Source organism: Mycteria americana, chromosome 7, assembly GCF_035582795.1.
Source record: "Mycteria americana isolate JAX WOST 10 ecotype Jacksonville Zoo and Gardens chromosome 7, USCA_MyAme_1.0, whole genome shotgun sequence".
Taxonomy (NCBI): domain Eukaryota; kingdom Metazoa; phylum Chordata; class Aves; order Ciconiiformes; family Ciconiidae; genus Mycteria; species Mycteria americana.
Window position 1 is genome coordinate 32,518,050 of NC_134371.1, and position 26,633 is coordinate 32,544,682.

The following is a 26,633-nucleotide window of genomic DNA, read 5'->3' on the forward strand; positions in this document are numbered from 1 at the left end:
CGCTGCCACACAGACATTCGCGTTCTGCAAAAGCTTTGGTTGGTAATGGGGCAACACTGTTTATCTCTCTCTCGCAGAGCCCGGCAGCCAAATTCGAAACGTCCAGCGATTGCTCCCAAACGAAAGCTGCCAGCACGGAAAGATATAGCTGGTTTTCACTGCCCCTTGGAACTGCATTCGCTGCCACACAGACATTCGCGTTCTGCAAAAGCTTTGGTTGGTAATGGGGCAACACTGTGTATCTCTCTCTCGCAGAGCCCGGCAGCCAAATTCGAAACGTCCAGCGATTCCTCCCAAACGAAAGCTGTCAGCACGGACAGCTGTAGCTGGTTTTCACTGCCCCTTGGAACTCCATTCGCTGCCACACAAACATTCGCGTTCTGCAAAAGCTTTGGTTGGTAATGGGGCAACACTCTGTATCTCGCTCTCGCAAAGCCCGGCAGCCAAATTCGAAATGTCCATCGATTGCTCCCAAACGAAAGCTGCCAGCACTGAAAGCTGTAGCTGGTTTTCACTGCCCCTTGGAACTCCATTCGCTGCCACACAGACATTCGCGTTCTGCAGAAGCTTTGGTTGGTAATGGGGCAACACTCTGTATCTCGCTCTCGCAAAGCCCGGCAGCCAAATTCGAAATGTCCAGCGATTGCTCCCAAACGAAAGCTGCCAGCACGGAAAGGTGTAGCTGGTTTTCACTGCCCCTTGCAACTACGTTCACTGCCACACAGACATTCGCGTTCTGCAGAAGCTTTGGTTGGTAATGGGGCAACACTGTGTATCTCTCCCTCGTAGAGCCCGGCTGCCAAATTCGAAACGTCCAGCGATTGCTCCCAAACGAAAGCTGCCAGCACGGAAAGCTGTAGCTGGTTTTCACTGCCCCTTGGAACTGCATTCGCTGCCACACAGACATTCGCGTTCTGCAAAAGCTTTGGTTGGTAATGGGTCAACACTATGTATGTCTCTCTCGCAGAGCCCGGCAGCCAAATTCGAAACGTCCAGCGATTGCTCCCAAATGAAAGCTGCCAGCACGGAAAGCTGTAGCTGGTTTTCACTGCCCCTTGGAACTGCATTCGCTGCCACACAGACATTCGCGTTCTGCAGAAGTTTTTGTTGGTAATGGGGCAACACTGTGTATCTCTCTCTTGCAGAGCCCGGCAGCCAAATTCGAAATGTCCAGCGATTGCTCCCACACGAAAGCTGCCAGCACGGAAAGCTATAGTTGGTTTTCACTGCCCCTTGGAACTGCATTCGCTGCCACACAGACATTCGCGTTCTGCAAAAGCTTTGGTTGGTAATGGGGCAACACTGTTTATCTCTCTCTCGCAGAGCCCGGCTGCCAAATTCCAAACGTCCAGCGATTGCTCCCAAACGAAAGCTGCCAGCATGGAAAGCTGTAGCTGGTTTTCACTGCCCCTTGGAACTGCATTCGCTGCCACACAGACATTCGCGTTCTGCAAAAGCTTTGGTTCGTAATGGGGCAACACTCTGTATCTCTCTGTCGCAGAGCCCGGCAGCCAAATTCGAAACGTCCAGCCACTGTGCCCAAACGATAGATGCCAGTACTGAAAGCAGTAGCTGGTTTTCACTGCCCCTTGGACCTCCATTCGCTGCCACAAGGACATTCGCGTTCTGCAAAAGCTTTGGTTGGTAATGGGGCAACACTCTGTATCTCTCTCTCGCAGAGCCCGGCAGCCAAATTCGAAACGTCCAGCGATTGCTCCCAAACGAAACCTGCCAGCACGGAAAGATATAGCTGGTTTTTACTGCCCCTTGGATCTACGTTCACTGCCACACAGACATTCGCGTTCTGCAAAAGCTTTGGTTGGTAATGGGGCAACACTGTGTATCTCTCTCTCGCACAGCCCGGCTGCCAAATTCGAAACGTCCAGCGATTGCTCCCAAACGAAAGCTGCCAGCACGGAAAGCTGTAGCTGGTTTTCACTGCCCCTTGGAACTGCATTCGCTGCCACACAGACATTCGCGTTCTGCAGAAGCTTTGGTTGGTAATGGGGCAACACTGTTTATCTCTCTCTCGCAGAGCCCGGCTGCCAAATTCGAAACGTCCAGCGATTGCTCCCAAACGAAAGCTGCCAGCATGGAAAGATATAGCTGGTTTTCACTGCCCCTTGGAACTGCATGCGCTGCCACACAGACATTCGCCTTCTACAAAAGCTTTGCTTGCTAATGGGGAAACACTCTGTATCTCTCTCTCGCAGAGCCCGGCTGCCAAATTCGAAACGTCCAGCGATTGCTCCGACACGAAATCTGCCAGCACTGAAAGCAGTACCTGGTTTTCACTGCCCCTTGGAACTGCGTTCGCTGCCACACAGACATTCGCGTTCTGCAAAAGCTTTGGTAGGTAATGGGGCAACACTTTGTATGTCTCTCTCGCACAGCCCGGCAGCCAAATTCGAAATGTCCAGCGATTGCTCCCAAACGAAAGCTGCCAGCATGTAAAGGTGTAGCTGGTTTTCACTGACCCTTGGAACTGCATTCGCTGCCACACAGACATTCGCGTTCTGCAAAAGCTTTGGTTGGTAATGGGGCAACACTGTTTATCTCTCTCTCGCAGAGCCCGGCAGCCAAATTCGAAACGTCCAGCGATTGCTCCCAAACGAAAGCTGCCAGCACGGAAAGATATAGCTGGTTTTCACTGCCCCTTGGAACTGCATTCGCTGCCACACAGACATTCGCGTTCTGCAAAAGCTTTGGTTGGTAATGGGGCAACACTGTGTATCTCTCTCTCGCAGAGCCCGGCAGCCAAATTCGAAACGTCCAGCGATTCCTCCCAAACGAAAGCTGTCAGCACGGACAGCTGTAGCTGGTTTTCACTGCCCCTTGGAACTCCATTCGCTGCCACACAGACATTCGCGTTCTGCAGAAGCTTTGGTTGGTAATGGGGCAACACTGTGTATCTCTCTCTTGCAGAGCCCGGCAGCCAAATTCGAAATGTCCAGCGATTGCTCCCACACGAAAGCTGCCAGCACGGAAAGATATAGCTGGTTTTCACTGCCCTTTGGAACTGCATTCGCTGCCACACAGACATTCGCGTTCTGCAAAAGCTTTGGTTGGTAATGGGGCAACACTCTGTATCTCTCTCTCGCAGAGCCCGGCTGCCAAATTCCAAACGTCCAGCGATTGCGTACACACGAAAGCTGCCAGCACTGAAAGCTGTAGCTGGTTTTCACTGCCCCTTGGAACTCCATTCGCTGCCACACAGACATTCGCGTTCTGCAAAAGCTTTGGTTGGTAATGGGGTAACACTCTGTATCTCGCTCTCGCAAAGCCCGGCAGCCAAATTCGAAACGTCCAGCGATTGCTCCCAAACGAAAGCTGCCAGCACGGAAAGCTGTAGCTGGTTTTCACTGCCCCTTGGAACTGCATTCGCTGCCACACAGACATTCGCGTTCTGCAGAAGTTTTTGTTGGTAATGGGGCAACACTGTGTATCTCTCTCTTGCAGAGCCCGGCAGCCAAATTCGAAATGTCCAGCGATTGCTCCCACACGAAAGCTGCCAGCACGGAAAGCTATAGTTGGTTTTCACTGCCCCTTGGAACTGCATTCGCTGCCACACAGACATTCGCGTTCTGCAAAAGCTTTGGTTGGTAATGGGGCAACACTGTGTATCTCTCTCTCGCAGAGCCCGGCAGCCAAATACCAAACGTCCAGCCACTGTGCCCAAACGATAGATGCCAGCACTGAAAGCAGTAGCTGGTTTTCACTGCCCCTTGGACCTCCATTCGCTGCCACAAGGACATTCGCGTTCTGCAAAAGCTTTGGTTGGTAATGGGGCAACACTGTGTATCTCTCTCTCGTAGAGCCCGGCTGCCAAATTCGAAACGTCCAGCGATTGCTCCCAAACGAAAGCTGCCAGCACAGAAAGCTGTAGCTGGTTTTCACTGCCCCTTGGACCTCCATTCGCTGCCACAAGGACATTCGCGTTCTGCAAAAGCTTTGGTTGGTAATGGGGCAACACTCTGTATCTCTCTCTCGCAGAGCCCGGCAGCCAAATTCGAAACGTCCAGCGATTGCTCCCAAACGAAACCTGCCAGCACGGAAAGATATAGCTGGTTTTCACTGCCCCTTGGATCTACGTTCACTGCCACACAGACATTCGCGTTCTGCAAAAGCTTTGGTTGGTAATGGGGCAACACTGTGTATCTCTCTCTCGCACAGCCCAGCTGCCAAATTCCAAACGTCCAGCGATTGCTCCCAAACGAAAGCTGCCAGCACGGAAAGCTGTAGCTGGTTTTCACTGCCCCTTGGAACTGCATTCGCTGCCACACAGACATTCGCGTTCTGCAGAAGCTTTGGTTGGTAATGGGGCAACACTCTTTATCTCTCTCTCGCAGAGCCCGGCTGCCAAATTCGAAACGTCCAGCGATTGCTCCCAAACGAAAGCTGCCAGCATGGAAAGATATAGCTGGTTTTCACTGCCCCTTGGAAGTGCATGCGCTGCCACACAGACATTCGCCTTCTACAAAAGCTTTGCTTGCTAATGGGGAAACACTCTGTATCTCTCTCTCGCAGAGCCCGGCTGCCAAATTCGAAACGTCCAGCGATTGCTCCGACACGAAATCTGCCAGCACTGAAAGCAGTAGCTGGTTTTCACTGCCCCTTGGAACTGCGTTCGCTGCCACACAGACATTCGCGTTCTGCAAAAGCTTTGGTTGGTAATGGGGCAACACTTTGTATGTCTCTCTCGCACAGCCCGGCAGCCAAATTCGAAATGTCCAGCGATTGCTCCCAAACGAAAGCTGCCAGCATGTAAAGGTGTAGCTGGTTTTCACTGCCCCTTGGAACTGCATTCGCTGCCACACAGACATTCGCGTTCTGCAAAAGCTTTGGTTGGTAATGGGGCAACACTGTTTATCTCTCTCTCGCAGAGCCCGGCAGCCAAATTCGAAACGTCCAGCGATTGCTCCCAAACGAAAGCTGCCAGCACGGAAAGATATAGCTGGTTTTCACTGCCCCTTGGAACTGCATTCGCTGCCACACAGACATTCGCGTTCTGCAAAACCTTTGGTTGGTAATGGGGCAACACTGTGTATCTCTCTCTCGCAGAGCCCGGCAGCCAAATTCGAAACGTCCAGCGATTGCTCCCAAACGAAAGCTGTCAGCACGGACAGCTGTAGCTGGTTTTCACTGCCCCTTGGAACTCCATTCGCTGCACACAAACATTCGCGTTCTGCAAAAGCTTTGGTTGGTAATGGGGCAACACTCTGTATCTCGCTCTCGCAAAGCCCGGCAGCCAAATTCGAAATGTCCATCGATTGCTCCCAAACGAAAGCTGCCAGCACTGAAAGCTGTAGCTGGTTTTCACTGCCCCTTGGAACTGCATTCGCTGCCACACAGACATTCGCGTTCTGCAGAAGCTTTGGTTGGTAATGGGGAAACACTCTGTATCTCTCTCTCGCAGAGCCCGGCTGCCAAATTCCAAACGTCCAGCGATTGCTCCGACACGAAAGATGCCAGCACTGAAAGCAGTAGCTGGTTTTCACTGCCCCTTGGAACTACGTTCGCTGCCACACAGACATTCGCGTACTGCAAAAGGTTTGGTTGGTAATGGGGCAACACTGTGTATGTCTCTCTCGCACAGCCCGGCAGCCAAATTCGAAATGTCTAGCTATTGCTCCCACACAAAAGCTGCCAGCATGTAAAGGTGTAGCTGGTTTTCACTGCCCCTTGGAACTGCATTCGCTGCCACACAGACATTCGCGTTCTGCAAAAGCTTTGGTTGGTAATGGGGCAACACTGTGTATCTCTCTCTCACAGAGCCCGGTAGCCAAATTCGAAACGTCCAGCGATTGCGTACACACGAAAGCTGCCAACACTGAAAGCTGTAGCTGGTTTTCACTGCCCCTTGGAACTCCATTCGCTGCCACACAGACATTCGCGTTCTGCAAAAGCTTTGGTTGGTAATGGGGCAACACTCTGTATCTCTCTCTCGCACAGCCCGGCAGCCAAATTCGAAACGTCCAGCGATTGCTCCCAAACGAAAGCTGCCAGCACGGAAAGCTGTAGCTGGTTTTCACTGCCCCTTGGAACTGCATTCGCTGCCACACAGACATTCGCGTTCTGCAGAAGCTTTGGTTGGTAATGGGGCAACACTGTGTATCTCTCTCTCGCAGAGCCCGGCTGCCAAATTCGAAACGTCCAGCTATTGCTCCCAAACGAAAGCTGCCAGCACGGAAAGCTGTAGCTGGTTTTCACTGCCCCTTGGAACTGCATTCGCTGCCACACAGACATTCGCGTTCTGCAGAAGTTTTTGTTGGTAATGGGGCAACACTGTGTATCTCTCTCTTGCAGAGCCCGGCAGCCAAATTCGAAATGTCCTGCGATTGCTCCCACACGAAAGCTGCCAGCACGGGAAGCTATAGTTGGTTTTCACTGCCCCTTGGAACTGCATTCGCTGCCACAAGGACATTCGCGTTCTGCAAAAGCTTTGGTTGGTAATGGGGCAACACTGTGTATCTCTCTCTCGCAGAGCCCGGCAGCCAAATACCAAACGTCCAGCCACTGTGCCCAAACGAAAGCTGCCAGCACAGAAAGCTGTAGCTGGTTTTCACTGCCCCTTGGAACTGCATTCGCTGCCACACAGACATTCGCGTTCTGCAGAAGCTTTGGTTGGTAATGGGGCAACACTCTGTATCTCTCACTCGCAGAGCCCGGCAGCCAAATTCGAAACGTCCAGCGATTGCTCCCAAACGAAAGCTGCCAGCACGGAAAGCTGTAGCTGGTTTTCACTGCCCCTTGGAACTGCATTCGCTGCCACACAGACATTCGCGTTCTGCAAAAGCTTTGGTTGGTAATGGGGCAACACTCTGTATCTCTCTCTCGCCAAGCCCGGCAGCCAAATTCGAAACGTCCAGCGATTGCTCCCAAACGAAAGCTGCCAGCATGGAAAGATGTAGGTGGTTTTCACTGCCCCTTGGAACTCCATTCGCTGCCACACAGACATTCGCGTTCTGCAAAAGCTTTGCTTGCTAATGGGGAAACACTCTGTATCTCTCTCTCGCAGAGCCTGGCTGCCAAATTCGAAACGTCCAGCGATTGCTCCAACACGAAATCTGCCAGCACTGAAAGCAGTAGCTGGTTTTCACTGCCCCTTGGAACTGCGTTCGCTGCCACACAGACATTCGCGTTCTGCAAAACCTTTGGTTGGTAATGGGGCAACACTTTGTATGTCTCTCTCGCACAGCCCGGCAGCCAAATTCGAAATGTCTAGCTATTGCTCCCACACAAAATCTGCCAGCATGTAAAGGTGTAGCTGGTTTTCACTGCCCCTTGGAACTGCATTCGCTGCCACACAGACATTCACGTTCTGCAGAAGCTTTGGTTGGTAATGGGGCAACACTGTGTATCTCTCTCTTGCAGAGCCCGGCAGCCAAATTCGAAATGTCCAGCGATTGCTCCCACACGAAAGCTGCCAGCACGGAAAGATATAGCTGGTTTTCACTGCCCCTTGGAACTGCATTCGCTGCCACAAGGACATTCGCGTTCTGCAAAAGCTTTGGTTGGTAATGGGGCAACACTGTGTATCTCTCTCTCGCAGAGCCCGGCAGCCAAATACCAAACGTGCAGTGATTGCGTACACACGAAAGCTGCCAACACTGAAAGCTGTAGCTGGTTTTCACTGCCCCTTGGAACTCCATTCGCTGCCACACAGACATTCGCGTTCTGCTAAAGCTTTGGTTGGTAATGGGGCAACACTGTGTATCTCTCTCTCGCAGAGCCCGGCAGCCAAATACCAAACGTCCAGCCACTGTGCCCAAACGATAGATGCCAGTACTGAAAGCAGTAGCTGGTTTTCACTGCCCCTTGGACCTCCATTCGCTGCCACAAGGACATTCGCGTTCTGCAAAAGCTTTGGTTGGTAATGGGGGAACACTCTGTATCTCTCTCTCGCAGAGCCCGGCAGCCAAATTCGAAACGTCCAGCGATTGCTCCCAAACGAAAGCTGCCAGCACGGAAAGCTGTAGCTGGTTTTCACTGCCCCTTGGAACTGCATTCGCTGCCACACAGACATTCGCGTTCTGCAAAAGCTTTGGTAGGTAATGGGGCAACACTTTGTATGTCTCTCTCGCACAGCCCGGCAGCCAAATTCGAAATGTCCAGCGATTGCTCCCAAACGAAAGCTGCCAGCATGTAAAGGTGTAGCTGGTTTTCACTGCCCCTTGGAACTGCATTCGCTGCCACACAGACATTCGCGTTCTGCAAAAGCTTTGGTTGGTAATGGGGCAACACTGTTTATCTCTCTCTCGCAGAGCCCGGCAGCCAAATTCGAAACGTCCAGCGATTGCTCCCAAACGAAAGCTGCCAGCACGGAAAGATATAGCTGGTTTTCACTGCCCCTTGGAACTGCATTCGCTGCCACACAGACATTCGCGTTCTGCAAAAGCTTTGGTTGGTAATGGGGCAACACTGTGTATCTCTCTCTCGCAGAGCCCGGCAGCCAAATTCGAAACGTCCAGCGATTCCTCCCAAACGAAAGCTGTCAGCACGGACAGCTGTAGCTGGTTTTCACTGCCCCTTGGAACTCCATTCGCTGCCACACAGACATTCGCGTTCTGCAAAAGCTTTGGTTGGTAATGGGGCAACACTGTGTATCTCTCTCTCGCAGAGCCCGGCTGCCAAATTCCAAACGTCCAGCGATTGCGTACACAAGAAAGCTGCCAACACTGAAAGCTGTAGCTGGTTTTCACTGCCCCTTGGAACTCCATTCGCTGCCACACAGACATTCGCGTTCTGCAAAAGCTTTGGTTGGTAATGGGGCAACACTCTGTATCTCGCTCTCGCAAAGCCCGGCAGCCAAATTCGAAATGTCCAGCGATTGCTCCCAAACGAAAGCTGCCAGCACGGAAAGGTGTAGCTGGTTTTCACTGCCCCTTGCAACTACGTTCACTGCCACACAGACATTCGCGTTCTGCAAAAGCTTTGGTTGGTAATGGGGCAACACTGTGTATCTCTCCCTCGTAGAGCCCGGCTGCCAAATTCGAAACGTCCAGCGATTGCTCCCAAACGAAAGCTGCCAGCACGGAAAGCTGTAGCTGGTTTTCACTGCCCCTTGGAAATGCATTCGCTGCCACACAGACATTCGTGTTCTGCAGAAGCTTTGGTTGGTAATGGGGCAACACTCTGTATCTCTCTCTTGCAGAGCCCGGCAGCCAAATTCGAAATGTCCAGCGATTGCTCCCACACGAAAGCTGCCAGCACGGAAAGATATAGCTGGTTTTCACTGCCCCTTGGAACTGCATTCGCTGCCACACAGACATTCGCGTTCTGCAGAAGCTTTGGTTGGTAATGGGGCAACACTGTGTATCTCTCTCTTGCAGAGCCCGGCAGCCAAATTCGAAATGTCCAGCGATTGCTCCCACACGAAAGCTGCCAGCACGGAAAGATATAGCTGGTTTTCACTGCCCCTTGGAACTGCATTCGCTGCCACACAGACATTCGCGTTCTGCTAAAGCTTTGGTTGGTAATGGGGCAACACTCTGTATCTCTCTCTCGCAGAGCCCGGCTGCCAAATTCCAAACGTCCAGCGATTGCTCCGAAACGAAAGCTGCCAGCACGGAAAGCTGTAGCTGGTTTTCACTGCCCCTTGGAACTCCATTCGCTGCCACACAGACATTCGCGTTCTGCAAAAGCTTTGGTTGGTAATGGGGCAACACTCTGTATCTCGCTCTCGCAAAGCCCGGCAGCCAAATTCGAAATGTCCAGCGATTGCTCCCAAACGAAAGCTGCCAGCACGGAAAGGTGTAGCTGGTTTTCACTGCCCCTTGCAACTACGTTCACTGCCACACAGACATTCGCGTTCTGCAGAAGCTTTGGTTGGTAATGGGGCAACACTGTGTATCTCTCCCTCGTAGAGCCCGGCTGCCAAATTCGAAACGTCCAGCGATTGCTCCCAAATGAAAGCTGCCAGCACGGAAAGCTGTAGCTGGTTTTCACTGCCCCTTGGAACTACGTTCGCTGCCACACAGACATTCGCGTTCTGCAGAAGCTTTGGTTGGTAATGGGGCAACACTGTGTATCTCTCTCTTGCAGAGCCCGGCAGCCAAATTCGAAATGTCCAGCGATTGCTCCCAAACGAAAGCTGCCAGCACGGAAAGATATAGCTGGTTTTCACTGCCCCTTGGAACTGCATTCGCTGCCACACAGACATTCGCGTTCTGCAAAAGCTTTGGTTGGTAATGGGGCAACACTGTTTATCTCTCTCTCGCAGAGCCCGGCTGCCAAATTCCAAACGTCCAGCGATTGCTCCCAAACGAAAGCTGCCAGCACGGAAAGCTGTAGCTGGTTTTCACTGCCCCTTGGAACTGCATTCGCTGCCACACAGACATTCGCGTTCTGCAAAAGCTTTGGTTGGTAATGGGGCAACACTCTGTATCTCTCTGTCGCAGAGCCCGGCAGCCAAATTCGAAACGTCCAGCGATTGCTCCCAAACGAAAGCTGTCAGCACGGAAAGCTGTAGCTGGTTTTCACTGCCCCTTGGAACTGCGTTCGCTGCCACACAGACATTCGCGTTCTGCTAAAGCTTTGGTTGGTAATGGGGCAACACTGTGTATCTCTCTCTCGCAGAGCCCGGCAGCCAAATTCGAAACGTCCAGCCACTGTGCCCAAACGATAGATGCCAGTACTGAAAGCAGTAGCTGGTTTTCACTGCCCCTTGGACCTCCATTCGCTGCCACAAGGACATTCGCGTTCTGCAAAAGCTTTGGTTGGTAATGGGGCAACACTCTGTATCTCTCTCTCGCAGAGCCCGGCAGCCAAATTCGAAACGTCCAGCGATTGCTCCCAAACGAAACCTGCCAGCACGGAAAGATATAGCTGGTTTTTACTGCCCCTTGGATCTACGTTCACTGCCACACAGACATTCGCGTTCTGCAAAAGCTTTGGTTGGTAATGGGGCAACACTGTGTATCTCTCTCTCGCAGAGCCCGGCTGCCAAATTCGAAACGTCCAGCGATTGCTCCCAAACGAAAGCTGCCAGCACGGAAAGCTGTAGCTGGTTTTCACTGCCCCTTGGAACTGCATTCGCTGCCACACAGACATTCGCGTTCTGCAGAAGCTTTGGTTGGTAATGGGGCAACACTGTTTATCTCTCTCTCGCAGAGCCCGGCTGCCAAATTCGAAACGTCCAGCGATTGCTCCCAAACGAAAGCTGCCAGCATGGAAAGATATAGCTGGTTTTCACTGCCCCTTGGAACTGCATGCGCTGCCACACAGACATTCGCCTTCTACAAAAGCTTTGCTTGCTAATGGGGAAACACTCTGTATCTCTCTCTCGCAGAGCCCGGCTGCCAAATTCGAAACGTCCAGCGATTGCTCCGACACGAAATCTGCCAGCACTGAAAGCAGTACCTGGTTTTCACTGCCCCTTGGAACTGCGTTCGCTGCCACACAGACATTCGCGTTCTGCAAAAGCTTTGGTAGGTAATGGGGCAACACTTTGTATGTCTCTCTCGCACAGCCCGGCAGCCAAATTCGAAATGTCCAGCGATTGCTCCCAAACGAAAGCTGCCAGCATGTAAAGGTGTAGCTGGTTTTCACTGCCCCTTGGAACTGCATTCGCTGCCACACAGACATTCGCGTTCTGCAAAAGCTTTGGTTGGTAATGGGGCAACACTGTTTATCTCTCTCTCGCAGAGCCCGGCAGCCAAATTCGAAACGTCCAGCGATTGCTCCCAAACGAAAGCTGCCAGCACGGAAAGATATAGCTGGTTTTCACTGCCCCTTGGAACTGCATTCGCTGCCACACAGACATTCGCGTTCTGCAAAAGCTTTGGTTGGTAATGGGGCAACACTGTGTATCTCTCTCTCGCAGAGCCCGGCAGCCAAATTCGAAACGTCCAGCGATTCCTCCCAAACGAAAGCTGTCAGCACGGACAGCTGTAGCTGGTTTTCACTGCCCCTTGGAACTCCATTCGCTGCCACACAAACATTCGCGTTCTGCAAAAGCTTTGGTTGGTAATGGGGCAACACTCTGTATCTCGCTCTCGCAAAGCCCGGCAGCCAAATTCGAAATGTCCATCGATTGCTCCCAAACGAAAGCTGCCAGCACTGAAAGCTGTAGCTGGTTTTCACTGCCCCTTGGAACTGCATTCGCTGCCACACAGACATTCGCGTTCTGCAGAAGCTTTGGTTGGTAATGGGGCAACACTGTGTATCTCTCTCTTGCAGAGCCCGGCAGCCAAATTCGAAATGTCCAGCGATTGCTCCCACACGAAAGCTGCCAGCACGGAAAGATATAGCTGGTTTTCACTGCCCCTTGGAACTGCATTCGCTGCCACACAGACATTCGCGTTCTGCAAAAGCTTTGGTTGGTAATGGGGCAACACTCTGTATCTCTCTCTCGCAGAGCCCGGCTGCCAAATTCCAAACGTCCAGCGATTGCGTACACACGAAAGCTGCCAGCACGGAAAGCTGTAGCTGGTTTTCACTGCCCCTTGGAACTCCATTCGCTGCCACACAGACATTCGCGTTCTGCAAAAGCTTTGGTTGGTAATGGGGCAACACTCTGTATCTCGCTCTCGCAAAGCCCGGCAGCCAAATTCGAAATGTCCAGCGATTGCTCCCAAACGAAAGCTGCCAGCACGGAAAGGTGTAGCTGGTTTTCTCTGCCCCTTGCAACTACGTTCACTGCCACACAGACATTCGCGTTCTGCAGAAGCTTTGGTTGGTAATGGGGCAACACTGTGTATCTCTCCCTCGTAGAGCCCGGCTGCCAAATTCGAAACGTCCAGCGATTGCTCCCAAACGAAAGCTGCCAGCACGGAAAGCTGTAGCTGGTTTTCACTGCCCCTTGGAACTGCATTCGCTGCCACACAGACATTCGCGTTCTGCAAAAGCTTTGGTTGGTAATGGGTCAACACTATGTATGTCTCTCTCGCAGAGCCCGGCAGCCAAATTCGAAACGTCCAGCGATTGCTCCCAAACGAAAGCTGCCAGCACGGAAAGCTGTAGCTGGTTTTCACTGCCCCTTGGAACTGCATTCGCTGCCACACAGACATTCGCGTTCTGCAGAAGTTTTTGTTGGTAATGGGGCAACACTGTGTATCTCTCTCTTGCAGAGCCCGGCAGCCAAATTCGAAATGTCCAGCGATTGCTCCCACACGAAAGCTGCCAGCACGGAAAGCTATAGTTGGTTTTCACTGCCCCTTGGAACTGCATTCGCTGCCACACAGACATTCGCGTTCTGCAAAAGCTTTGGTTGGTAATGGGGCAACACTGTGTATCTCTCTCTCGCAGAGCCCGGCAGCCAAATAACAAACGTCCAGCCACTGTGCCCAAACGATAGATGCCAGCACTGAAAGCAGTAGCTGGTTTTCACTGCCCCTTGGACCTCCATTCGCTGCCACAAGGACATTCGCGTTCTGCAAAAGCTTTGGTTGGTAATGGGGCAACACTGTGTATCTCTCTCTCGTAGAGCCCGGCTGCCAAATTCGAAACGTCCAGCGATTGCTCCCAAACGAAAGCTGCCAGCACAGAAAGCTGTAGCTGGTTTTCACTGCCCCTTGGACCTCCATTCGCTGCCACAAGGACATTCGCGTTCTGCAAAAGCTTTGGTTGGTAATGGGGCAACACTCTGTATCTCTCTCTCGCAGAGCCCGGCAGCCAAATTCGAAACGTCCAGCGATTGCTCCCAAACGAAACCTGCCAGCACGGAAAGATATAGCTGGTTTTCACTGCCCCTTGGATCTACGTTCACTGCCACACAGACATTCGCGTTCTGCAAAAGCTTTGGTTGGTAATGGGGCAACACTGTGTATCTCTCTCTCGCACAGCCCAGCTGCCAAATTCCAAACGTCCAGCGATTGCTCCCAAACGAAAGCTGCCAGCACGGAAAGCTGTAGCTGGTTTTCACTGCCCCTTGGAAATGCATTCGCTGCCACACAGACATTCGCGTTCTGCAGAAGCTTTGGTTGGTAATGGGGCAACACTCTTTATCTCTCTCTCGCAGAGCCCGGCTGCCAAATTCGAAACGTCCAGCGATTGCTCCCAAACGAAAGCTGCCAGCATGGAAAGATATAGCTGGTTTTCACTGCCCCTTGGAACTGCATGCGCTGCCACACAGACATTCGCCTTCTACAAAAGCTTTGCTTGCTAATGGGGAAACATTCTGTATCTCTCTCTCGCAGAGCCCGGCTGCCAAATTCGAAACGTCCAGCGATTGCTCCGACACGAAATCTGCCAGCACTGAAAGCAGTAGCTGGTTTTCACTGCCCCTTGGAACTGCGTTCGCTGCCACACAGACATTCGCGTTCTGCAAAAGCTTTGGTTGGTAATGGGGCAACACTTTGTATGTCTCTCTCGCACAGCCCGGCAGCCAAATTCGAAATGTCCAGCGATTGCTCCCAAACGAAAGCTGCCAGCATGTAAAGGTGTAGCTGGTTTTCACTGCCCCTTGGAACTGCATTCGCTGCCACACAGACATTCGCGTTCTGCAAAAGCTTTGGTTGGTAATGGGGCAACACTGTTTATCTCTCTCTTGCAGAGCCCGGCAGCCAAATTCGAAACGTCCAGCGATTGCTCCCAAACGAAAGCTGCCAGCACGGAAAGATATAGCTGGTTTTCACTGCCCCTTGGAACTGCATTCGCTGCCACACAGACATTCGCGTTCTGCAAAAGCTTTGGTTGGTAATGGGGCAACACTGTGTATCTCTCTCTCGCAGAGCCCGGCAGCCAAATTCGAAACGTCCAGCGATTGCTCCCAAACGAAAGCTGTCAGCACGGACAGCTGTAGCTGGTTTTCACTGCCCCTTGGAACTCCATTCGCTGCACACAAACATTCGCGTTCTGCAAAAGCTTTGGTTGGTAATGGGGCAACACTCTGTATCTCGCTCTCGCAAAGCCCGGCAGCCAAATTCGAAATGTCCATCGATTGCTCCCAAACGAAAGCTGCCAGCACTGAAAGCTGTAGCTGGTTTTCACTGCCCCTTGGAACTGCATTCGCTGCCACACAGACATTCGCGTTCTGCAGAAGCTTTGGTTGGTAATGGGGCAACACTCTGTATCTCTCTCTCGCAGAGCCCGGCAGCCAAATTCGACACGTCCAGCGATTGCTCCCAAACGAAAGCTGCTAGCATGGAAAGATATAGCTGGTTTTCACTGCCCCTTGGAACTGCATTCGCTGCCACACAGACATTCGCCTTCTACAAAATCTTTGCTTGGTAATGGGGAAACACTCTGTATCTCTCTCTCGCAGAGCCCGGCTGCCAAATTCCAAACGTCCAGCGGTTGCTCCGACACGAAAGATGCCAGCACTGAAAGCAGTAGCTGGTTTTCACTGCCCCTTGGAACTACGTTCGCTGCCACACAGACATTCGCGTACTGCAAAAGCTTTGGTTGGTAATGGGGCAACACTCTGTATCTCTCTCTCGCACAGCCCGGCAGCCAAATTCGAAACGTCCAGCGATTGCTCCCAAACGAAAGCTGCCAGCACGGAAAGCTGTAGCTGGTTTTCACTGCCCCTTGGAACTGCATTCGCTGCCACACAGACATTCGCGTTCTGCAGAAGCTTTGGTTGGTAATGGGGCAACACTGTGTATCTCTCTCTCGCAGAGCCCGGCTGCCAAATTCGAAACGTCCAGCTATTGCTCCCAAACGAAAGCTGCCAGCACGGAAAGCTGTAGCTGGTTTTCACTGCCCCTTGGAACTGCATTCGCTGCCACACAGACATTCGCGTTCTGCAGAAGTTTTTGTTGGTAATGGGGCAACACTGTGTATCTCTCTCTTGCAGAGCCCGGCAGCCAAATTCGAAATGTCCAGCGATTGCTCCCACACGAAAGCTGCCAGCACGGGAAGCTATAGTTGGTTTTCACTGCCCCTTGGAACTGCATTCGCTGCCACAAGGACATTCGCGTTCTGCAAAAGCTTTGGTTGGTAATGGGGCAACACTGTGTATCTCTCTCTCGCAGAGCCCGGCAGCCAAATTCCAAACGTCCAGCCACTGTGCCCAAACGATAGATGCCAGCACTGAAAGCAGTAGCTGGTTTTCACTGCCCCTTGGAACTGCATTCGCTGCCACACAGACATTCGCGTTCTGCAGAAGTTTTTGTTGGTAATGGGGCAACACTGTGTATCTCTCTCTTGCAGAGCCCGGCAGCCAAATACCAAACGTCCAGCCACTGTGCCCAAACGAAAGCTGCCAGCACAGAAAGCTGTAGCTGGTTTTCACTGCCCCTTGGAACTGCATTCGCTGCCACACAGACATTCGCGTTCTGCAGAAGCTTTGGTTGGTAATGGGGCAACACTGTGTATCTCTCTCTCGCAGAGCCCGGCAGCCAAATTCGAAACGTCCAGCGATTGCTCCCAAACGAAAGCTGCCAGCACGGAAAGCTGTAGCTGGTTTTCACTGCCCCTTGGAACTGCATTCGCTGCCACACAGACATTCGCGTTCTGCAAAAGCTTTGGTTGGTAATGGGGCAACACTCTGTATCTCTCTCTCGCAGAGCCCGGCTGCCAAATTCCAAACGTCCAGCGATTGCGTACACACGAAAGCTGCCAACACTGAAAGCTGTAGCTGGTTTTCACTGCCCCTTGGAACTCCATTCGCTGCCACACAGACATTCGCGTTCTGCAAAAGCTTTGGTTGGTAATGGGGCAACTCTCTGTATCTCTCTCTCGAAGAGCCCGGCAGCCAAATTCGAAACGTCCAGCGATTGCTCCCAAACGAAAGCTGCCAGCACGGAAAGCTGTAGCTGGTTTTCACTGCCCCTTGGAACTGCATTCGCTGCCACACAGACATTCGCGTTTTGCAAAAGCTTTGGTTGGTAATGGGGCAACACTGTATCTCTCTCTCGCCAAGCCCGGCAGCCAAATTCGAAACGTCCAGCGATTGCTCCCAAACGAAAGCTGCCAGCACGGAAAGATATAGCTGGTTTTCACTGCCCCTTGGATCTACGTTCACTGCCACACAGACATTCGCGTTCTGCAAAAGCTTTGGTTGGTAATGGGGCAACACTGTGTATCTCTCTCTCGCACAGCCCGGCTGCCAAATTCGAAACGTCCAGCGATTGCTCCCAAACGAAAGCTGCCAGCACGGAAAGCTGTAGCTGGTTTTCACTGCCCCTTGGAACTGCATTCGCTGCCACACAGACATTCGCGTTCTGCAGAAGCTTTGGTTGGTAATGGGGCAACACTGTTTATCTCTCTCTCGCAGAGCCCGGCTGCCAAATTCGAAACGTCCAGCGATTGCTCCCAAACGAAAGCTGCCAGCATGGAAAGATATAGCTGGTTTTCACTGCCCCTTGGAACTGCATGCGCTGCCACACAGACATTCGCCTTCTACAAAAGCTTTGCTTGCTAATGGGGAAACACTCTGTATCTCTCTCTCGCAGAGCCCGGCTGCCAAATTCGAAACGTCCAGCGATTGCTCCGACACGAAATCTGCCAGCACTGAAAGCAGCAGCTGGTTTTCACTGCCCCTTGGAACTGTGTTCGCTGCCACACAGACATTCGCGTTCTGCAAAAGCTTTGGTTGGTAATGGGGCAACACTTTGTATGTCTCTCTCGCACAGCCCGGCAGCCAAATTCGAAATGTCTAGCTATTGCTCCCACACAAAAGCTGCCAGCATGTAAAGGTGTAGCTGGTTTTCACTGCCCCTTGGAACTGCATTCGCTGCCACACAGACATTCGCGTTCTGCAGAAGCTTTGGTTGGTAATGGGGCAACACTGTTTATCTCTCTCTCGCAGAGCCCGGCAGCCAAATTCGAAACGTCCAGCGATTGCTCCCAAACGAAAGCTGCCAGCACGGAAAGATATAGCTGGTTTTCACTGCCCCTTGGAACTGCATTCGCTGCCACACAGACATTCGCGTTCTGCAAAAGCTTTGGTTGGTAATGGGGCAACACTGTTTATCTCTCTCTCGCAGAGCCCGGCTGCCAAATTCCAAACGTCCAGCGATTGCGTACACACGAAAGCTGCCAACACTGAAAGCTGTAGCTGGTTTTCACTGCCCCTTGGAACTCCATTCGCTGCCACACAGACATTCGCGTTCTGCAAAAGCTTTGGTTGGTAATGGGGCAACACTCTGTATCTCTCTGTCGCAGAGCCCGGCAGCCAAATTCGAAACGTCCAGCGATTGCTCCCAAACGAAAGCTGTCAGCACGGAAAGCTGTAGCTGGTTTTCACTGCCCCTTGGAACTGCGTTCGCTGCCACACAGACATTCGCGTTCTGCAGAAGCTTTGGCTGGTAATGGGGCAACACTGTGTATCTCTCTCTCGCAGAGCCCGGCAGCCAAATACCAAACGTCCAGCCACTGTGCCCAAACGATAGATGCCAGTACTGAAAGCAGTAGCTGGTTTTCACTGCCCCTTGGACCTCCATTCGCTGCCACAAGGACATTCGCGTTCTGCAAAAGCTTTGGTTGGTAATGGGGCAACAGTGTTTATCTCTCTCTCGCAGAGCCCGGCAGCCAAATTCCAAACGTCCAGCGATTGCTCCCAAACGAAAGCTGCCAGCACGGAAAGCTTTAGCTGGTTTTCACTGCCCCTTGGAACTGCACTCGCTGCCACACAGACATTCGCGTTCTGCAAAAGCTTTGGTTGGTAATGGGTCAACACTATGTATGTCTCTCTCGCAGAGCCCGGCAGCCAAATTCGAAATGTCCAGCGATTGCTCCCAAACGAAAGCTGCCAGCACGGAAAGCTGTAGCTGGTTTTCACTGCCCCTTGGAACTGCATTCGCTGCCACACAGACATTCGCGTTCTGCAGAAGTTTTTGTTGGTAATGGGGCAACACTGTGTATCTCTCTCTTGCAGAGCCCGGCAGCCAAATTCGAAATGTCCAGCGATTGCTCCCACACGAAAGCTGCCAGCACGGAAAGCTATAGTTGGTTTTCACTGCCCCTTGGAACTGCATTCGCTGCCACAAGGACATTCGCGTTCTGCAAAAGCTTTGGTTGGTAATGGGGCAACACTGTGTATCTCTCTCTCGCAGAGCCCGGCAGCCAAATACCAAACGTGCAGTGATTGCGTACACACGAAAGCTGCCAACACTGAAAGCTGTAGCTGGTTTTCACTGCCCCTTGGAACTCCATTCGCTGCCACACAGACATTCGCGTTCTGCAAAAGCTTTGGTTGGTAATGGGGCAACACTCTGTATCTCTCTCTCGCACAGCCCGGCAGCCAAATTCGAAACGTCCAGCGATTGCTCCCAAACGAAAGCTGCTAGCACGGAAAGCTGTAGCTGGTTTTCACTGCCCCTTGGAACTGCATTCGCTGCCACACAGACATTCGCGTTCTGCAGAAGCTTTGGTTGGTAATGGGGCAACACTGTGTATCTCTCTCTCACAGAGCCCGGTAGCCAAATTCGAAACGTCCAGCGATTGCGTACACACGAAAGCTGCCAACACTGAAAGCTGTAGCTGGTTTTCACTGCCCCTTGGAACTCCATTCGCTGCCACACAGACATTCGCGTTCTGCAAAAGCTTTGGTTGGTAATGGGGCAACACTCTGTATCTCTCTCTCGCACAGCCCGGCAGCCAAATTCGAAACGTCCAGCGATTGCTCCCAAACGAAAGCTGCCAGCACGGAAAGCTGTAGCTGGTTTTCACTGCCCCTTGGAACTGCATTCGCTGCCACACAGACATTCGCGTTCTGCAGAAGTTTTTGTTGGTAATGGGGCAACACTGTGTATCTCTCTCTTGCAGAGCCCGGCAGCCAAATTCGAAATGTCCAGCGATTGCTCCCACATGAAAGCTGCCAGCACGGGAAGCTATAGTTGGTTTTCACTGCGCCTTGGAACTGCATTCGCTGCCACAAGGACATTCGCGTTCTGCACAAGCTTTGGTTGGTAATGGGGCAACACTGTGTATCTCTCTCTCGCAGAGCCCGGCAGCCAAATACCAAACGTCCAGCCACTGTGCCCAAACGATAGATGCCAGCACTGAAAGCAGTAGCTGGTTTTCACTGCCCCTTGGAACTGCATTCGCTGCCACACAGACATTCGCGTTCTGCAAAAGCTTTGGTTGGTAATCGGGCAACACTGTGTATCTCTCTCTTGCAGAGCCCGGCAGCCAAATACCAAACGTCCAGCCACTGTGCCCAAACGAACGCTGCCAGCACAGAAAGCTGTAGCTGGTTTTCACTGCCCCTTGGAACTGCATTCGCTGCCACACAGACATTCGCGTTCTGCAGAAGCTTTGGTTGGTAATGGGGCAACACTCTGTATCTCTCTCTCGCAGAGCCCGGCAGCCAAATTCGAAACGTCCAGCGATTGCTCCCAAACGAAAGCTGCCAGCACGGAAAGCTGTAGCTGGTTTTCACTGCCCCTTGGAACTGCATTCGCTGCCACACAGACATTCGCGTTCTGCAAAAGCTTTGGTTGGTAATGGGGCAACACTCTGTATCTCTCTCTCGAAGAGCCCGGCAGCCAAATTCGAAACGTCCAGCGATTGCTCCCAAACGAAAGCTGCCAGCACGGAAAGCTGTAGCTGGTTTTCACTGCCCCTTGGAACTGCATTCGCTGCCACACAGACATTCGCGTTTTGCAAAAGCTTTGGTTGGTAATGGGGCAACACTCTGTATCTCTCTCTCGCCAAGCCCGGCAGCCAAATTCGAAACGTCCAGCGATTGCTCCCAAACGAAAGCTGCCAGCACGGAAAGATATAGCTGGTTTTCACTGCCCCTTGGATCTACGTTCACTGCCACACAGACATTCGCGTTCTGCAAAAGCTTTGGTTGGTAATGGGGCAACACTGTGTATCTCTCTCTCGCACAGCCCGGCTGCCAAATTCGAAACGTCCAGCGATTGCTCCCAAACGAAAGCTGCCAGCACGGAAAGCTGTAGCTGGTTTTCACTGCCCCTTGGAACTGCATTCGCTGCCACACAGACATTCGCGTTCTGCAGAAGCTTTGGTTGGTAATGGGGCAACACTGTTTATCTCTCTCTCGCAGAGCCCGGCTGCCAAATTCGAAACGTCCAGCGATTGCTCCCAAACGAAAGCTGCCAGCATGGAAAGATATAGCTGGTTTTCACTGCCCCTTGGAACTGCATGCGCTGCCACACAGACATTCGCCTTCTACAAAAGCTTTGCTTGCTAATGGGGAAACACTCTGTATCTCTCTCTCGCAGAGCCCGGCTGCCAAATTCGAAACGTCCAGCGATTGCTCCGACACGAAATCTGCCAGCACTGAAAGCAGCAGCTGGTTTTCACTGCCCCTTGGAACTGCGTTCGCTGCCACACAGACATTCGCGTTCTGCAAAAGCTTTGGTTGGTAATGGGGCAACACTTTGTATGTCTCTCTCGCACAGCCCGGCAGCCAAATTCGAAATGTCTAGCTATTGCTCCCACACAAAAGCTGCCAGCATGTAAAGGTGTAGCTGGTTTTCACTGCCCCTTGGAACTGCATTCGCTGCCACACAGACATTCGCGTTCTGCAGAAGCTTTGGTTGGTAATGGGGCAACACTGTTTATCTCTCTCTCGCAGAGCCCGGCAGCCAAATTCGAAACGTCCAGCGATTGCTCCCAAACGAAAGCTGCCAGCACGGAAAGATATAGCTGGTTTTCACTGCCCCTTGGAACTGCATTCGCTGCCACACAGACATTCGCGTTCTGCAAAAGCTTTGGTTGGTAATGGGGCAACACTGTGTATCTCTCCCTCGTAGAGCCAGGCTGCCAAATTCGAAACGTCCAGCGATTGCTCCCAAACGAAAGCTGCCAGCACGGAAAGCTGTAGCTGGTTTTCACTGCCCCTTGGAACTCCATTCGCTGCCACACAGATATTCGCGTTCTGCAGAAGCTTTGGTTGGTAATGGGGCAACACTGTGTATCTCTCTCTTGCAGAGCCCGGCAGCCAAATTCGAAATGTCCAGCGATTGCTCCCACACGAAAGCTGCCAGCACGGAAAGATATAGCTGGTTTTCACTGCCCCTTGGAACTGCATTCGCTGCCACACAGACATTCGCGTTCTGCAAAAGCTTTGGTTGGTAATGGGGCAACACTGTTTATCTCTCTCTCGCAGAGCCCGGCTGCCAAATTCCAAACGTCCAGCGATTGCGTACACACGAAAGCTGCCAACACTGAAAGCTGTAGCTGGTTTTCACTGCCCCTTGGAACTCCATTCGCTGCCACACAGACATTCGCGTTCTGCAAAAGCTTTGGTTGGTAATGGGGCAACACTCTGTATCTCTCTGTCGCAGAGCCCGGCAGCCAAATTCGAAACGTCCAGCGATTGCTCCCAAACGAAAGCTGTCAGCACGGAAAGCTGTAGCTGGTTTTCACTGCCCCTTGGAACTGCGTTCGCTGCCACACAGACATTCGCGTTCTGCAGAAGCTTTGGCTGGTAATGGGGCAACACTGTGTATCTCTCTCTCGCAGAGCCCGGCAGCCAAATACCAAACGTCCAGCCACTGTGCCCAAACGATAGATGCCAGTACTGAAAGCAGTAGCTGGTTTTCACTGCCCCTTGGACCTCCATTCGCTGCCACAAGGACATTCGCGTTCTGCAAAAGCTTTGGTTGGTAATGGGGCAACAGTGTTTATCTCTCTCTCGCAGAGCCCGGCAGCCAAATTCCAAACGTCCAGCGATTGCTCCCAAACGAAAGCTGCCAGCACGGAAAGCTTTAGCTGGTTTTCACTGCCCCTTGGAACTGCACTCGCTGCCACACAGACATTCGCGTTCTGCAAAAGCTTTGGTTGGTAATGGGTCAACACTATGTATGTCTCTCTCGCAGAGCCCGGCAGCCAAATTCGAAATGTCCAGCGATTGCTCCCAAACGAAAGCTGCCAGCACGGAAAGCTGTAGCTGGTTTTCACTGCCCCTTGGAACTGCATTCGCTGCCACACAGACATTCGCGTTCTGCAGAAGTTTTTGTTGGTAATGGGGCAACACTGTGTATCTCTCTCTTGCAGAGCCCGGCTGCCAAATTCGAAATGTCCAGCGATTGCTCCCACACGAAAGCTGCCAGCACGGAAAGCTATAGTTGGTTTTCACTGCCCCTTGGAACTGCATTCGCTGCCACAAGGACATTCGCGTTCTGCAAAAGCTTTGGTTGGTAATGGGGCAACACTGTGTATCTCTCTCTCGCAGAGCCCGGCAGCCAAATACCAAACGTGCAGTGATTGCGTACACACGAAAGCTGCCAACACTGAAAGCTGTAGCTGGTTTTCACTGCCCCTTGGAACTCCATTCGCTGCCACACAGACATTCGCGTTCTGCAAAAGCTTTGGTTGGTAATGGGGCAACACTCTGTATCTCTCTCTCGCACAGCCCGGCAGCCAAATTCGAAACGTCCAGCGATTGCTCCCAAACGAAAGCTGCTAGCACGGAAAGCTGTAGCTGGTTTTCACTGCCCCTTGGAACTGCATTCGCTGCCACACAGACATTCGCGTTCTGCAGAAGCTTTGGTTGGTAATGGGGCAACACTGTGTATCTCTCTCTCACAGAGCCCGGTAGCCAAATTCGAAACGTCCAGCGATTGCGTACACACGAAAGCTTCCAACACTGAAAGCTGTAGCTGGTTTTCACTGCCCCTTGGAACTCCATTCGCTGCCACACAGACATTCGCGTTCTGCAAAAGCTTTGGTTGGTAATGGGGCAACACTCTGTATCTCTCTCTCGCACAGCCCGGCAGCCAAATTCGAAACGTCCAGCGATTGCTCCCAAACGAAAGCTGCCAGCATGGAAAGCTGTAGCTGGTTTTCACTGCCCCTTGGAACTGCATTCGCTGCCACACAGACATTCGCGTTCTGCTAAAGCTTTGGCTGGTAATGGGGCAACACTGTGTATCTCTCTCTCGCAGAGCCCGGCTGCCAAATTCGAAACGTCCAGCTATTGCTCCCAAACGAAAGCTGCCAGCACGGAAAGCTGTAGCTGGTTTTCACTGCCCCTTGGAACTGCATTCGCTGCCACACAGACATTCGCGTTCTGCAGAAGTTTTTGTTGGTAATGGGGCAACACTGTGTATCTCTCTCTTGCAGAGCCCGGCAGCCAAATTCGAAATGTCCAGCGATTGCTCCCACATGAAAGCTGCCAGCACGGGAAGCTATAGTTGGTTTTCACTGCCCCTTGGAACTGCATTCGCTGCCACAAGGACATTCGCGTTCTGCAAAAGCTTTGGTTGGTAATGGGGCAACACTGTGTATCTCTCTCTCGCAGAGCCCGGCAGCCAAATACCAAACGTCCAGCCACTGTGCCCAAACGATAGATGCCAGCACTGAAAGCAGTAGCTGGTTTTCACTGCCCCTTGGAACTGCATTCGCTGCCACACAGACATTCGCGTTCTGCAAAAGCTTTGGTTGGTAATCGGGCAACACTGTGTATCTCTCTCTTGCAGAGCCCGGCAGCCAAATACCAAACGTCCAGCCACTGTGCCCAAACGAACGCTGCCAGCACAGAAAGCTGTAGCTGGTTTTCACTGCCCCTTGGAACTGCATTCGCTGCCACACAGACATTCGCGTTCTGCAGAAGCTTTGGTTGGTAATGGGGCAACACTCTGTATCTCTCTCTCGCAGAGCCCGGCAGCCAAATTCGAAACGTCCAGCGATTGCTCCCAAACGAAAGCTGCCAGCACGGAAAGCTGTAGCTGGTTTTCACTGCCCCTTGGAACTCCATTCGCTGCCACACAGACATTCGCGTTCTGCAAAAGCTTTGGTTGGTAATGGGGCAACACTCTGTATCTCTCTCTCGCAGAGCCCGGCTGCCAAATTCCAAACGTCCAGCGATTGCGTACACACGAAAGCTGCCAACACTGAAAGCTGTAGCTGGTTTTCACTGCCCCTTGGAACTCCATTCGCTGCCACACAGACATTCGCGTTCTGCAAAAGCTTTGGTTGGTAATGGGGCAACACTCTGTATCTCTCTCTCGAAGAGCCCGGCAGCCAAATTCGAAACGTCCAGCGATTGCTCCCAAACGAAAGCTGCCAGCACGGAAAGCTGTAGCTGGTTTTCACTGCCCCTTGGAACTGCATTCGCTGCCACACAGACATTCGCGTTCTGCAAAAGCTTTGGTTGGTAATGGGGCAACACTCTGTATCTCTCTCTCGCCAAGCCCGGCAGCCAAATTCGAAACGTCCAGCGATTGCTCCCAAACGAAAGCTGCCAGCACGGAAAGATATAGCTGGTTTTCACTGCCCCTTGGATCTACGTTCACTGCCACACAGACATTCACGTTCTGCAAAAGCTTTGGTTGGTAATGGGGCAACACTGTGTATCTCTCTCTCGCAGAGCCCGGCAGCCAAATTCGAAACGTCCAGCGATTGCTCCCAAACGAAAGCTGCCAGCACGGAAAGCTGTAGCTGGTTTTCACTGCCCCTTGGAACTGCATTCGCTGCCACACAGACATTCGCGTTCTGCAGAAGCTTTGGTTGGTAATGGGGCAACACTGTTTATCTCTCTCTCGCAGAGCCCGGCTGCCAAATTCGAAACGTCCAGCGATTGCTCCCAAACGAAAGCTGCCAGCATGGAAAGATATAGCTGGTTTTCACTGCCCCTTGGAACTGCATGCGCTGCCACACAGACATTCGCCTTCTACAAAAGCTTTGCTTGCTAATGGGGAAACACTCTGTATCTCTCTCTCGCAGAGCCCGGCTGCCAAATTCGAAACGTCCAGCGATTGCTCCGACACGAAATCTGCCAGCACTGAAAGCAGCAGCTGGTTTTCACTGCCCCTTGGAACTGCGTTCGCTGCCACACAGACATTCGCGTTCTGCAAAAGCTTTGGTTGGTAATGGGGCAACACTTTGTATGTCTCTCTCGCACAGCCCGGCAGCCAAATTCGAAATGTCTAGCTATTGCTCCCACACAAAAGCTGCCAGCATGTAAAGGTGTAGCTTGTTTTCACTGCCCCTTGGAACTGCATTCGCTGCCACACAGACATTCGCGTTCTGCAGAAGCTTTGGTTGGTAATGGGGCAACACTGTTTATCTCTCTCTCGCAGAGCCCGGCAGCCAAATTCGAAACGTCCAGCGATTGCTCCCAAACGAAAGCTGCCAGCACGGAAAGATATAGCTGGTTTTCACTGCCCCTTGGAACTGCATTCGCTGCCACACAGACATTCGCGTTCTGCAAAAGCTTTGGTTGGTAATGGGGCAACACTGTGTATCTCTCCCTCGTAGAGCCCGGCTGCCAAATTCGAAACGTCCAGCGATTGCTCCCAAACGAAAGCTGCCAGCACGGAAAGCTGTAGCTGGTTTTCACTGCCCCTTGGAACTGCATTCGCTGCCACACAGACATTCGCGTTCTGCAGAAGCTTTGGTTGGTAATGGGGCAACACTGTGTATCTCTCTCTTGCAGAGCCCGGCAGACAAATTCGAAATGTCCAGCGATTGCTCCCACACGAAAGCTGCCAGCACGGAAAGATATAGCTGGTTTTCACTGCCCCTTGGAACTGCATTCGCTGCCACACAGACATTCGCGTTCTGCAAAAGCTTTGGTTGGTAATGGGGCAACACTGTTTATCTCTCTCTCGCAGAGCCCGGCTGCCAAATTCCAAACGTCCAGCGATTGCGTACACACGAAAGCTGCCAACACTGAAAGCTGTAGCTGGTTTTCACTGCCCCTTGGAACTCCATTCGCTGCCACACAGACATTCGCGTTCTGCAAAAGCTTTGGTTGGTAATGGGGCAACACTCTGTATCTCTCTCTCGCACAGCCCGGCAGCCAAATTCGAAACGTCCAGCGATTGCTC